Here is a 10,706-nt window from a genome sequence, read left to right as displayed (position 1 = left end):
CCTCTGACACAGACTCCATCAGAAGTCCTTTAAAAACAGAACTCAAAGGGAAAATTGTTAAGAGTTTTAAGATAAAGTCACAGAGCATGAAATCCCAAGTGGAGATGAAATTTAACCCAGGGAACGGTGCTGGCGGCAGGCCCGGAGGCCACTCTGGTGGCTTGGTCCCCAGTGTGACCTTTGCGCTAGCTTTGCATCCTCTTGACTAGCTCTAGAGACTGCTTTTAGTTTGGCACTTGGACTTTGTTGTTTGCTACTTGCTTTTCTAAGAGCTAGACACTTCATACATGGCTTCAAAACTGATGAAAGGTCAGCAGAGTTTGTATTTACAACATAGCAGACCAATCCTGAAGATTTGGGCTACTGTTTTGCTTCAGGTCACAGAAAAGCCCAAGCAAATCCACCAACTTCACAGTTGCTTTTATTTAGAAAAACAAGAGGTCCTCAATGATCAATGCTGCTGCTCCAAGTCCCACCGCGCAGGAGCAAGGAACACAAATTGTAGCCGACTACAGCTGATTACCATGTATACTGTGCTATACTTTTGCTACTAAATTATCTGGTTCAGGAATTATTGAGTGGATTAACCCATATGATGAATCCTTGTGACATTTGATTTATCCCCGAAGGACTTCTGTGCCCTCTGGCTTTTGCTGATGTGACCTGGTCACTCAGGTGAGAGGGCGCAATCAACATTCCATCCTTGGGTTCTAGACCCATTCAGGTCCTCCCTTAGACGTGACCACTGCATCTCTTCTGACTTGGTAGCTATGGAATAGCATTTACAACCAAGCACACCAAGGACTTTGTTCCTGTTGACTGCCACCACAGACCCTGGCTGAGCACTGAGGAAGTTCAGTGCTCTCTGTCATAATGAGTTTTTCTGTTTTGTTCTTTTTTCAATTAATTAATTGTCAAAGTGATGTACAGAGGGATTACTGTGTCATACATAAGGCAGTTGAGTACATTTCTTATCCAACTTGTTACCTCCTCCCTCATTTTTCTTGTTTTGTTTTTTTTGGAGGGGCTCTTCCTCTAACTCTCCCAGTAAGTTGTGCCATTGTTAATGTGATTATCTGAACGTTGCCCCAGAAATAAGTAGGTTGCTTTGGGAACTGAGTTTTTAAATGTGGCGTATTCAGTTTTTAGAATGAAATGTTTTGAAGTAAAATGTTTTGAAACCATATTAGAAATAGTTGTAGTATTCACACGCATACACACACACACACACATAAATACAGACGAAACTTTCCCTTGCAACAAACTCTACCTTACAGTACCTATACACTTCCAAATTAACAGTAATTTCTTAGGATTCATATTGTCTTTTACAGATGTTGAAAATATAAATATGCATGGGTGATGTGGCGAGAGAGGGAGGATGGGATGTAGCCACTAGTGGACATGAGGTTGCTTTCTCAGCTGATGGACGTGTTTTAAAAATTAGATTACACCCAGTGGTTCACGCCTGTGATCCTGGCTACTTAGGAGGCTGAGATCTAAGGACCAATGTTTGAAGCCAGCCTAGGCAGAAAAGTCCATGAAACTGTTAGTGGCAATTAACCACCAAAAATCTGGAAGCAGATCTGTGGCTCAAGTGGTAGAGCATCAGCCTTGAGCACAAAAAGTAAAGGAGAGTGCCCAGGCTCTGAGTTCAAGCTTCAGTACTGGCACAGAAATAAATTAGATTATGATGACTGCACAATTCTGAAAATATACCACAGCCATTTAATTATGAATATATAGTGTCAAAATTTTATAGTGCATAAATTATACCCCAATAAAGTAGTTTAAAAAAAACCTCAGTTCGGGTGCCAGTGACTCGGCTGTAATCCTAGCTGTTAAGGAAGCTGAGATCTGAAGATTGCAGTTTAAAGCCAGCCCAGGCAGAAAAGTCCCTGTGAGACTCTTATCTCCAATTAACAACCACTCACAAAACAGAAATGACTCTGTGGCTTAAAGCAATAGAGCCCTAGCCTTGAGCAAAAGAACTCAGGGACATTGCTCAGGCCCTGAGTTCAAGCCCAACAACAGACCTAAAGCAAAGGAAAACAGAAAAAAAAAAAAAAAAACAACTCTACACATATAGTTCCAGCTTTTTTCTTATCTCTTCCTTCTTTTTTACTGTCACTTAAAAAATTCCTTCTAAAGTAGCCCTTTAAGCCTCAACTTCTTGCATTAGAACCAAGAATGTCCCAAGCTGTGTTTAAAAATGCACTAAATAAGCTAGGGGCCAGTGGTTCATGACTGTAATCATAGCTAGATAGGATGCTGAGATCTGAGGGGTACAGTTTGAAGCCAGCCCACACATGAAAGCCTGTGAGACTGTTTTCTCCAACTACCAAAAAACGAAGAGGAGGATCAAGGTTCGAACCAAGCCTGGGCAGAAAAATCCGTGAGACTCTTATCTCCAAGGGGCCACCAAAAAGCTAGAAGTGAAACTGTGGTTCATAGAGCCCTGAGCCTTGAGCAGAAAAATTCAGAGACAGTATCAGACCCTGAGTTCAAGTCCCAGGACCAGCACACAAAAGAAAAAGAAACAAAATGCATTAAGTATATGAGAAAAACAAACAGTACAAGAAATGTATCCAATGCCTAACGTATGAAACTGTAACCTCTCTGTACATCAGTTTGATAATAAAAATTTGAATAAAAAAATAAAAATAAAAAATAAAGTGGAGGAAAACAGGAAGCTATCACAGTCATAAAGTTATGATTTGTTTCATGAAATCTTCCTTAGTTTTTGTAAACTGGTAATTTATCTGATGAAAATTTCATTATGCCTGTTTCTGTGAAAGATTGATTTGAGTTCTTATGAAAATGTACTTGTTCTATAAAACACATCCAGGCAGGATATCTTAATGTACTTTGCGCTGTTAGAAAGTGATACATGAAACTAGGTAATTTCTAAGAGTGGAGACTTATTCTTACAATTTGGGAGGCTCCAAATTCAAGGTGTCCACATCTGTCTAAGCCTTTAAAGGCAGAAGAGAAGACAACACTGTACGGTTAAAGGTAGAGACTTGGGCAAAGGAGACCAAAACTCATTGCTTTATCAGGAACTCAGGAGCTCATGATAAATAACCCACTCCCGAGAACAGCATGAAGCCATCAGGAGGGATGAGTCGTCTGACACCTTTAGGAGGTATCAAAAGCATCTGTACTAAGCAATTCCTTTTATTTTTTATTTTTTATTTTTTTTTTTTTTGCCAGTTCTGGGCCTTGGACTCAGGGCCTGAGCACTGTCCCTGGCTTCTTTTTGCTCTAGGCTAGCACTCTGCCACTTGAGCCACAGTGCCACCTCTGGCCATATATGTGGTGCTGGGGAATCGAACCCACGGCTTCATGTATACGAGGCAAGCACTCTTGCCACTAGGCCATGTTCCCAGCCCCGGTACTAAGCAATTCCTAAACACATAGTACTTGTATGGCTGCAGACACAGAAGTGGAAAGAAGCAGTAGGGAAAAGCAAAATGTTAGCTAATAATATCAACTGCCATTATGACTCATTATATTCCAGGCGCTGCATACATGCCACACACACAGTCAGTGAATCCACACAGTCATTCTGGTGGAGTCTTGTCTCTGACAGTCAGGCAATAAAACTGAGGCCTATAGAAGTTAAGTGCCTGCCCCAAAGCTCAGAGCTAGCTAGTGGAGATCCCGATCTATCTATTGCTTATGAGACGTGCAGTGACTTAATGCAATGTGATATCACATGTAGTAAATGTATGTCTTGTCAAGAAGGTATCAGACAATTAATATGGGGAAAAAATCCCAGAAAACTACTTATGCAGACTGAACCCCAGAGAATTGGTATAAACTAAAGTTCTATTTTAGAGCCCAGTAGTAATGTGATCTTGAATTAGACTGGTTTTACCAATGAGGTAGCTTTTGTTTGTTTGTTTTTGTATGTGTATGTCAGAACTGGGGCTTGAACCTGAAGCCTAAGTATTGTCCCTTAGGTTTTCTGCTCAAGGCTAGCACTCTACTATGAGCAACCTCCAGCTTTTTGGTGGTTAATTGGAGACAAGATTCTCATGAACTTTTCTTCCCAGACTGTCTTTGAACCACAGTCATCAAATTGCCTCTTGAGTAGCTAGAATTACAGGCATAGGCCAGCAGTGCCTAGCACTATTTCAAAATATTTATTTACATGTTTCGTTCCAAAGAGTCAAATCTCTTCCCTTGAGACTATAAAAATCCACCATAGAGCTTAACTCATAACTTGTCATATTGCTACAACTTATTTTAAGTCACCCTCTGGAGTGATCTTTGATCAAAGCTTCTCAAGAAGGCTGATTTTATGAATTTTCTAGAACTGTGTTAAGCAGCAGCATCGCATTAGCATCTGCGTGAATGAGGAGGAAGGGGCGGGCTTGTCCCAAAAGCATGACCTCTTATTAGTTGCTATTCTAATACTTTATTTGTCAGCACTGATTGGGCGGCAGGGAGAGAAGCCTCGTGGGAGATGATGTAGAAAGGCAATGCTACGCTCACAGCCTTTCTCAAGCCATGGGGCTAAAGAATTGACTGCCTTACACGTCTATAATTATGGGTGGCATTTTGGCTCTGTAATTAAATTCAAAATAAATCACATGCAGCAATTGGTTAAATTTCTTTTTTTTTTTTTTTTTTTTTGGCCAGTCCTGGGCCTTGGACTCAGGGCCTGAGCACTGTCCCTGGCTTCTTCCCGCTCAAGGCTAGCACTCCGCCACTTGAGCCACAGCGCCGCTTCTGGCCGTTTTTCTGTATATGTGGTGCTGGGGAATCGAACCTAGGGCCTCGTGTATCCGAGGCAGGCACTCTTGCCACTAGGCTATCTCCCCAGCCCCTATTGGTTAAATTTCAATACTGTTACAAAAAGAGTAAAAAGATCAGTGAATAAAATGAGCTTCTGAACTTAGGGATATCATTTGAAGAAAGATCATCATTCACTCAAACTAGCAGGATATGTGGCTGCAAAAATAAACCCAGTAACATGGAAACTCTGCTGATTCTCAGATATGATGTGGCCATTAGAATTTGTGCCATGGAAATGGATGACATAGAAAATAATTGCAATAAACCCTCATGTACATGACTCAAAACCTTAATATGAGTACTAGTTATAGTCTGATCTCAATATAATTTCCAAGTAATCTATTATCCCTTAAAAATTTCAAAAACTACTCGGCATCGGTAGTTCACACGTTTAATCCTAGCTATTCAGGAAGCTGAGATCTGACGATTGGGGTTCGAAGCCAACCTAGGCAGGAAAGTCCATGAGATTCTTATCTCCAAATTAGCTACCAGAAAAAAAAAGTCTGAGCTATGGCTCAAGTGTCAAAACACTAGCCTGAAAAAAAAAACCAAAAACCTAGGGGTAGCATCCAAGCCTTGAGTTCAAGCCCCAGGACCGAAACACACACACACACACACACACACACACACACACACACACACACACACACACTGCAATACTGTTTATTAAGAGCTAGGAGGAGGGGCTGGGGATATAGCCTAGTGGCAAGAGTGCCTGCCTCGGATACATGAAGCCCTAGGTTCGATTCCCCAGCACCACATATACAGAAAACGGCCAGAAGCGGCGCTGTGGCTCAAGTGGCAGAGTGCTAGCCTTGAGCAGGAAGAAGCCAGGGACAGTGCTCAGGCCCTGAGTCCAAGGCCCAGGACTGGCCAAAAAATAAAAAAATAAAAAAAAAATAAGAGCTAGGAGGAGCTGGGTGCCAGTGGTTAATGCCTATCATCCTAGCAACTTGGGAGGTTGAGATTTGAGAAACTGAGTTCAAAGCCAGCCCAGGCAGGAATGTCTTTGAGACTCATCGCCAATTAACCAACAAAAATCCAGAAGTGAAACTGTGGTTCAAGTGCAAGAAAGCCAGCCTTGAGTGAAAAATCTGAGGATCAGTGCCCAAGCCCTGAGTTCAAGCCTCAAAACAAAACAAAACAACAACAATAAAAAGCTAGTGGGTGTTTTCCTTAGCTTTCTGAAGACAGATTTCATTAAATCAGTAGTCATACTATGTGGTATAACAAGGACATTTCAGGCTTATTGAACATTTTGTTAAAAAGTGCTTTCCTTGCTGGGCGTCAGTGGCTCAGGTCTGTAACCCTAGCTACTCAGAAGGCTGAGATCTGAGGATCATGGTTCAAAGCCAGCCAGGGTAGGAAACCCCATGAGACTCATCTCCATTTAACCACGAGAAAACCCCCAGTGGTGCTCTGACTCAAGTGGTAGGGCACTAGCCTTGAGCTGAAGAGCTCAGGGACAATGGCCAGACCCAGAGTTCAAACCCCATGATCGAAATGAAAAAGGAAAAAAAAATAGGTAAGCTCTAAAATATTTAGAAAAAGTCTTTTGATTTATGATCACCTTACGGTACTCACTGTTGTTGGAGCTGTGGCTTTAGAAGTAGAGCATCTGCCTAGCAAGTGCAAAGCCTTGAGTTCAAAACCGAAGAAGGACAAGAGGGGTGGTGGAGAGGAAGAGAAAGGGGAATTGGAATCCTCAATGTAAGAGGGGGGGCGGTAGTAGACCCCAGGACTAAACTTATGTAGGGACTTCGACTGTAGAACAGGAGTTAATAAGAGATTTCCACCCCTGGTTTTATGATTGAAAAAGATCTTTGGAGGTGGGGGGAAGAGGGAGGGTGGTAGAGGATGATTATGATCAAGAAGCAATGGTACACATCAAAGGCCCTGTAAAATGAGACCCTCTTGTACACTAAGTGATGTCAATTTAATAAAGAAAGGATTTAAGGCTCAGAACCTGGACATTATCCATGAATGATGTCCAGAATGATTGCCTTGTGGAGGGATAAAGTGTGTGCTGGTTTGTGTGGCTGATGGTATATATACAATCTGAGTGAAGCATCTAACTCTAGGCCACTTACCAAGAGGATGTCTAGTGTCTCTCCCAGAGCAAACCATATTTGCCTGCCTACATCTTTATTACATACATAAACTTTGTTCCTCTTACTGGCTGCTTGAGGAAAAAAATCAAAATAAAACCAACATTGATTGACGCAAGATTGTTATTGTCCTTGCCCATCTTTGAAGCTGAACCAAACTTGGTGGTCTGCTGAATATGTTGTAGTCAGGCTTCCATGGGCCAAAAGCAGGCTCCCTCAAATCTTTTCTATCTAAATTTGAAATTTGAAAATAACTAAATATAATCCTCCAGCTTATTATGGGAACAATTCACTAAGGTAGGTGCCTGGTGCAATGAGACTTGAAAATGTCTGTTTTACCTGAGAAAACCTGGCAGATAGTTACATTTTTTTGGTACAAAGGATTGATCCTGACTATTCCAAAAGTGAAAAGGCTTGTTAATAAGGTTAATTATCAGCTGGGCACCAGGAGCTTATGTCATCCTAACTACTTAGGAGCTTGAAATCTGAAGATCCTGGTTCAAAGCCAGCCTGCGCAACAAAGTCTTTGAGACTCTTACGTCCAATTAACTACCTCAAAAAATCCAGAAGTGGGACTGTGGTTCAAGTGGTAGAATTCTAGCTTTGAGTACAAAAGCTCAGAGACCGTGCCTTGGTCCCTTTTAAAAAAAAATATTATTAAATTTTGTTGATTTTTATTTTTAAAATTATCTTTAATTGTGCTAAGGGGTTTCAAGTCAACATATCAGTTTGTGAGTACAATGCATCTTTTTGCCCTGTCGTGAACATGAATTTATGGGCTTTCTATTGGCTTAACTTTAGTTCTGCTTAAGTTCTGTGTTGTGTTTTTATTTTGCTGAAAATTGGTGTTGGGGAGGGGTTTTTGGAAATTTTATAGGAATGTTTGCTTTGTCCAGGAATGCAGTTATTTTATATTGTAATTTAAAAACATTGAGGAATCTCAAAACTGCTTTCCATAGTTCATAGTGGCACTAGTTTAAACTTTTTTCTTTTTGCAGAGTGGGAGAAGGAAGAAAGACCCTATGCTTGAGAGTGTGCTCCTCCTCCTCCTCCTCCTTCTCCTCCTCCTCCCTCCTCCTTCTCCCCCTCCCTCTTCCTCCTCCTTCCCCTCCTCCCCCTTTCCTTCCTCCTCCTTCCCCTCCTCCCCCTCCCTCCCCCTCCCCCTCCTCCTACTCCTCCTCTTCCTCCTCCTCTCTCCTCTTCCTCCTCCCCCCCCCCTTTCTGTTTTTCTTTTCTTTCTTTCTTTTCACAATAGTGCTATTTTCTGTTACAGGTTAGCTTCAGGGCCTTTAATAATGTACAGATAACATCAGTGGATGAACACGTAGGAAGCATCCTTCACTATTTACAACGGAAGGAAATGGCATCACATGTGACTATGAGGATGAATCTTTCCCTTTTTTTGATGATGTATGCATGAAATCTTATTTATACTAATCACTTGTTGGACTTGAATCATATCATATAATCAACATATTAATAAAGGGAATAGCTATTTCTGAAATTTATTTAAAGGCAAGCTATTCCCATTTCTGAATTGCATATAATTCATAGTTTTTTATATTTAAAGGAATATTATTTTGTGCACGTCTGTACCTGAATTATTTTATCTAAGATCAGATACTAATATCTTTTATTTATTCAGTAAATGTAACATACAGGTGATATATTGAAATAATTATTATATTGTATATTAAATATTATATATTTAATTAAAATAAATTAAATATTTTAAACATTAAGTATTATATATTAAAGTAATTACTGGAAGCGTCAATCAATTCAACAATAACCCAAAATAGAATGCAAACTTTGGATGGATCTTGATTTTTTGATCCAATCTGCTGTTTTTCTTCTTTTGATTAGAGAATTGAGTCCATTAATGTTTAGGGCTATTATAGAGAGATGTGTCATGTTTTTACTATGATGTGTCTAGAAGTGTTTCTTCTTGGGTCCAGTTTTCTGGACCCAAGGGTAAGATTTTCTTAAGAGTGTGGCAGTTCTCACCTATTATTTTATTGAATAGGTTTTCAGTGCCTTTGCTATTAAATTCTTCCCCCTCACTGATCCCAATTATGCATAGGTTTGATTTCCTAGATAAGCCTACCAATTTCTGGACTTCTCTTTTGTAGGTTCTGAGTGTTTTTTCTTTGGACTTTTGTTCTAGCTCCTCTGTTTTATCCTCAACTTCTGAAGTTCTGTGTTTCATTTCACTTATTCTGTTACCTATGGATTCCACTGTGGTTTGCACTGTGGTTCCAAATCAATTCTCATAGTGTCCATTTCATCTTTTATGAGGTGTAGAGTATGCCTATTTTTCTCTCCATATCTTTCTGGAAGTCTTGGGTTTTCTTTGAAGTTGTTTTTTGCATCTCCTCTTTTATTGAAAAATTCTGTCATATTTCTTTAATAGTTCTTTTACCTTCCTTCTCTTCATTCTGTGAGAATGAAAAAGAGGTGGAAGACAAAATGCATCTTGATCAATGTCATTCCTTGCATCGTTCTGCCTCATTTCTCCTATTGGTTATTTTTGAGGTAGGGTTTAGCTTTATTCCAAGCCCACTTGAGCTTTCAACCTTGTGCTTCCCCCGTCACTGAGGTGACTTGAACATACCACTGTGCCCAGCCATTGGTTGAGATGGAGTCTCAAAAACATCTTTTGGCCTGCCTAGCCACAAACCAATCCCCTCCCATATCCACCTGTCAAGGAGCTAGAATTGCAGATTTGTGCCACCATGGCCAGCGACTTTGCAGTATGCTTGTGTTAATTCCAAGAGTTATCCTCTAGAGGTCTGTTTGTATTGACTGAACTCTCTTTTGATCTCGAGGATTATCTCCTATGTCTTCATATACCTAATAAGTTCACCAATTAATGCATTTTGGAACATCTGGGCTCCTCTGTTCTATTGCCTAAATCTTTGACACATTTTTCCAGCCCCTATCATTATGCTTTGATATCTCAAATCACAAACAGTGGCCATCTTGGCTTGCCTTCCCTCTCATGTGCTGTGTAGTGTAAGAGGTGTTCAGAACAGCCTTGTACACTTGACTCTCATCTGGTTAGTGGTTCCATTGAAGTCAAAAGCTTCCTCAGTCTCTGCCTGCTTTTGACCACTTCCTGGTGCCTTCAAGTAATTGTGTGTATGTGTTTGCAAGTGCATGTGTGGGTGTGTGTTGTCTAAGGTTTGTAATTGTCATCTGGGAAAGGCATAGTCTGATATAAGGTATTGTCTATTACTGTAATCAGAACTCCCATTCAAGAATATGCTCTTCAAACAAGCTTTTTGGGTAATTCTTATGTACTCTAAAGCTTGAGAGCTGCTGTCTTAGATGAAATTTTGTGCTTAACTTTGGCTTTTGAGAAGTCATTTTTTCTTTATTGCAAAGAATTTAAACTCTTCAAGTACATTAGTCACGCCGCTTTAAAGCTGAAAGCAAAGTCTTATAAACTTGTCAGCCCTGCTCTATTTCTCAATGTTTTCCTATTGCTAGGTTTTCCTAGTGGAATGGAGACGATTGCAAGTCAGATACACCTTGTAATGATAATTGTAATAATAAGTCTAATCCTATAGCACCCTGGTTTTAAAAGTGATACTGGCCAAGATCAAAATCTAATAATATCAAAACATAAAATAGTGACAGCATCTGTGGATATAATTTGACAGAGCAATTTTTTGTGTATACTAAAGTTTGCAATCTATGATTCTAGGGGGAAAAAAGGAAATAATACAAAGATGCATGGATGTTCAAGTCATTTATCTGTCAAAATAACCAAGATAAAAATCAATATTACAA

The sequence above is a fragment of the Perognathus longimembris genome, chromosome 14 (genome assembly GCF_023159225.1).
Source record: "Perognathus longimembris pacificus isolate PPM17 chromosome 14, ASM2315922v1, whole genome shotgun sequence".
NCBI lineage: Eukaryota > Metazoa > Chordata > Mammalia > Rodentia > Heteromyidae > Perognathus > Perognathus longimembris.
The sequence above is the reverse complement of the archived record's forward strand: the minus strand, read 5'-3'. Positions refer to the sequence as shown.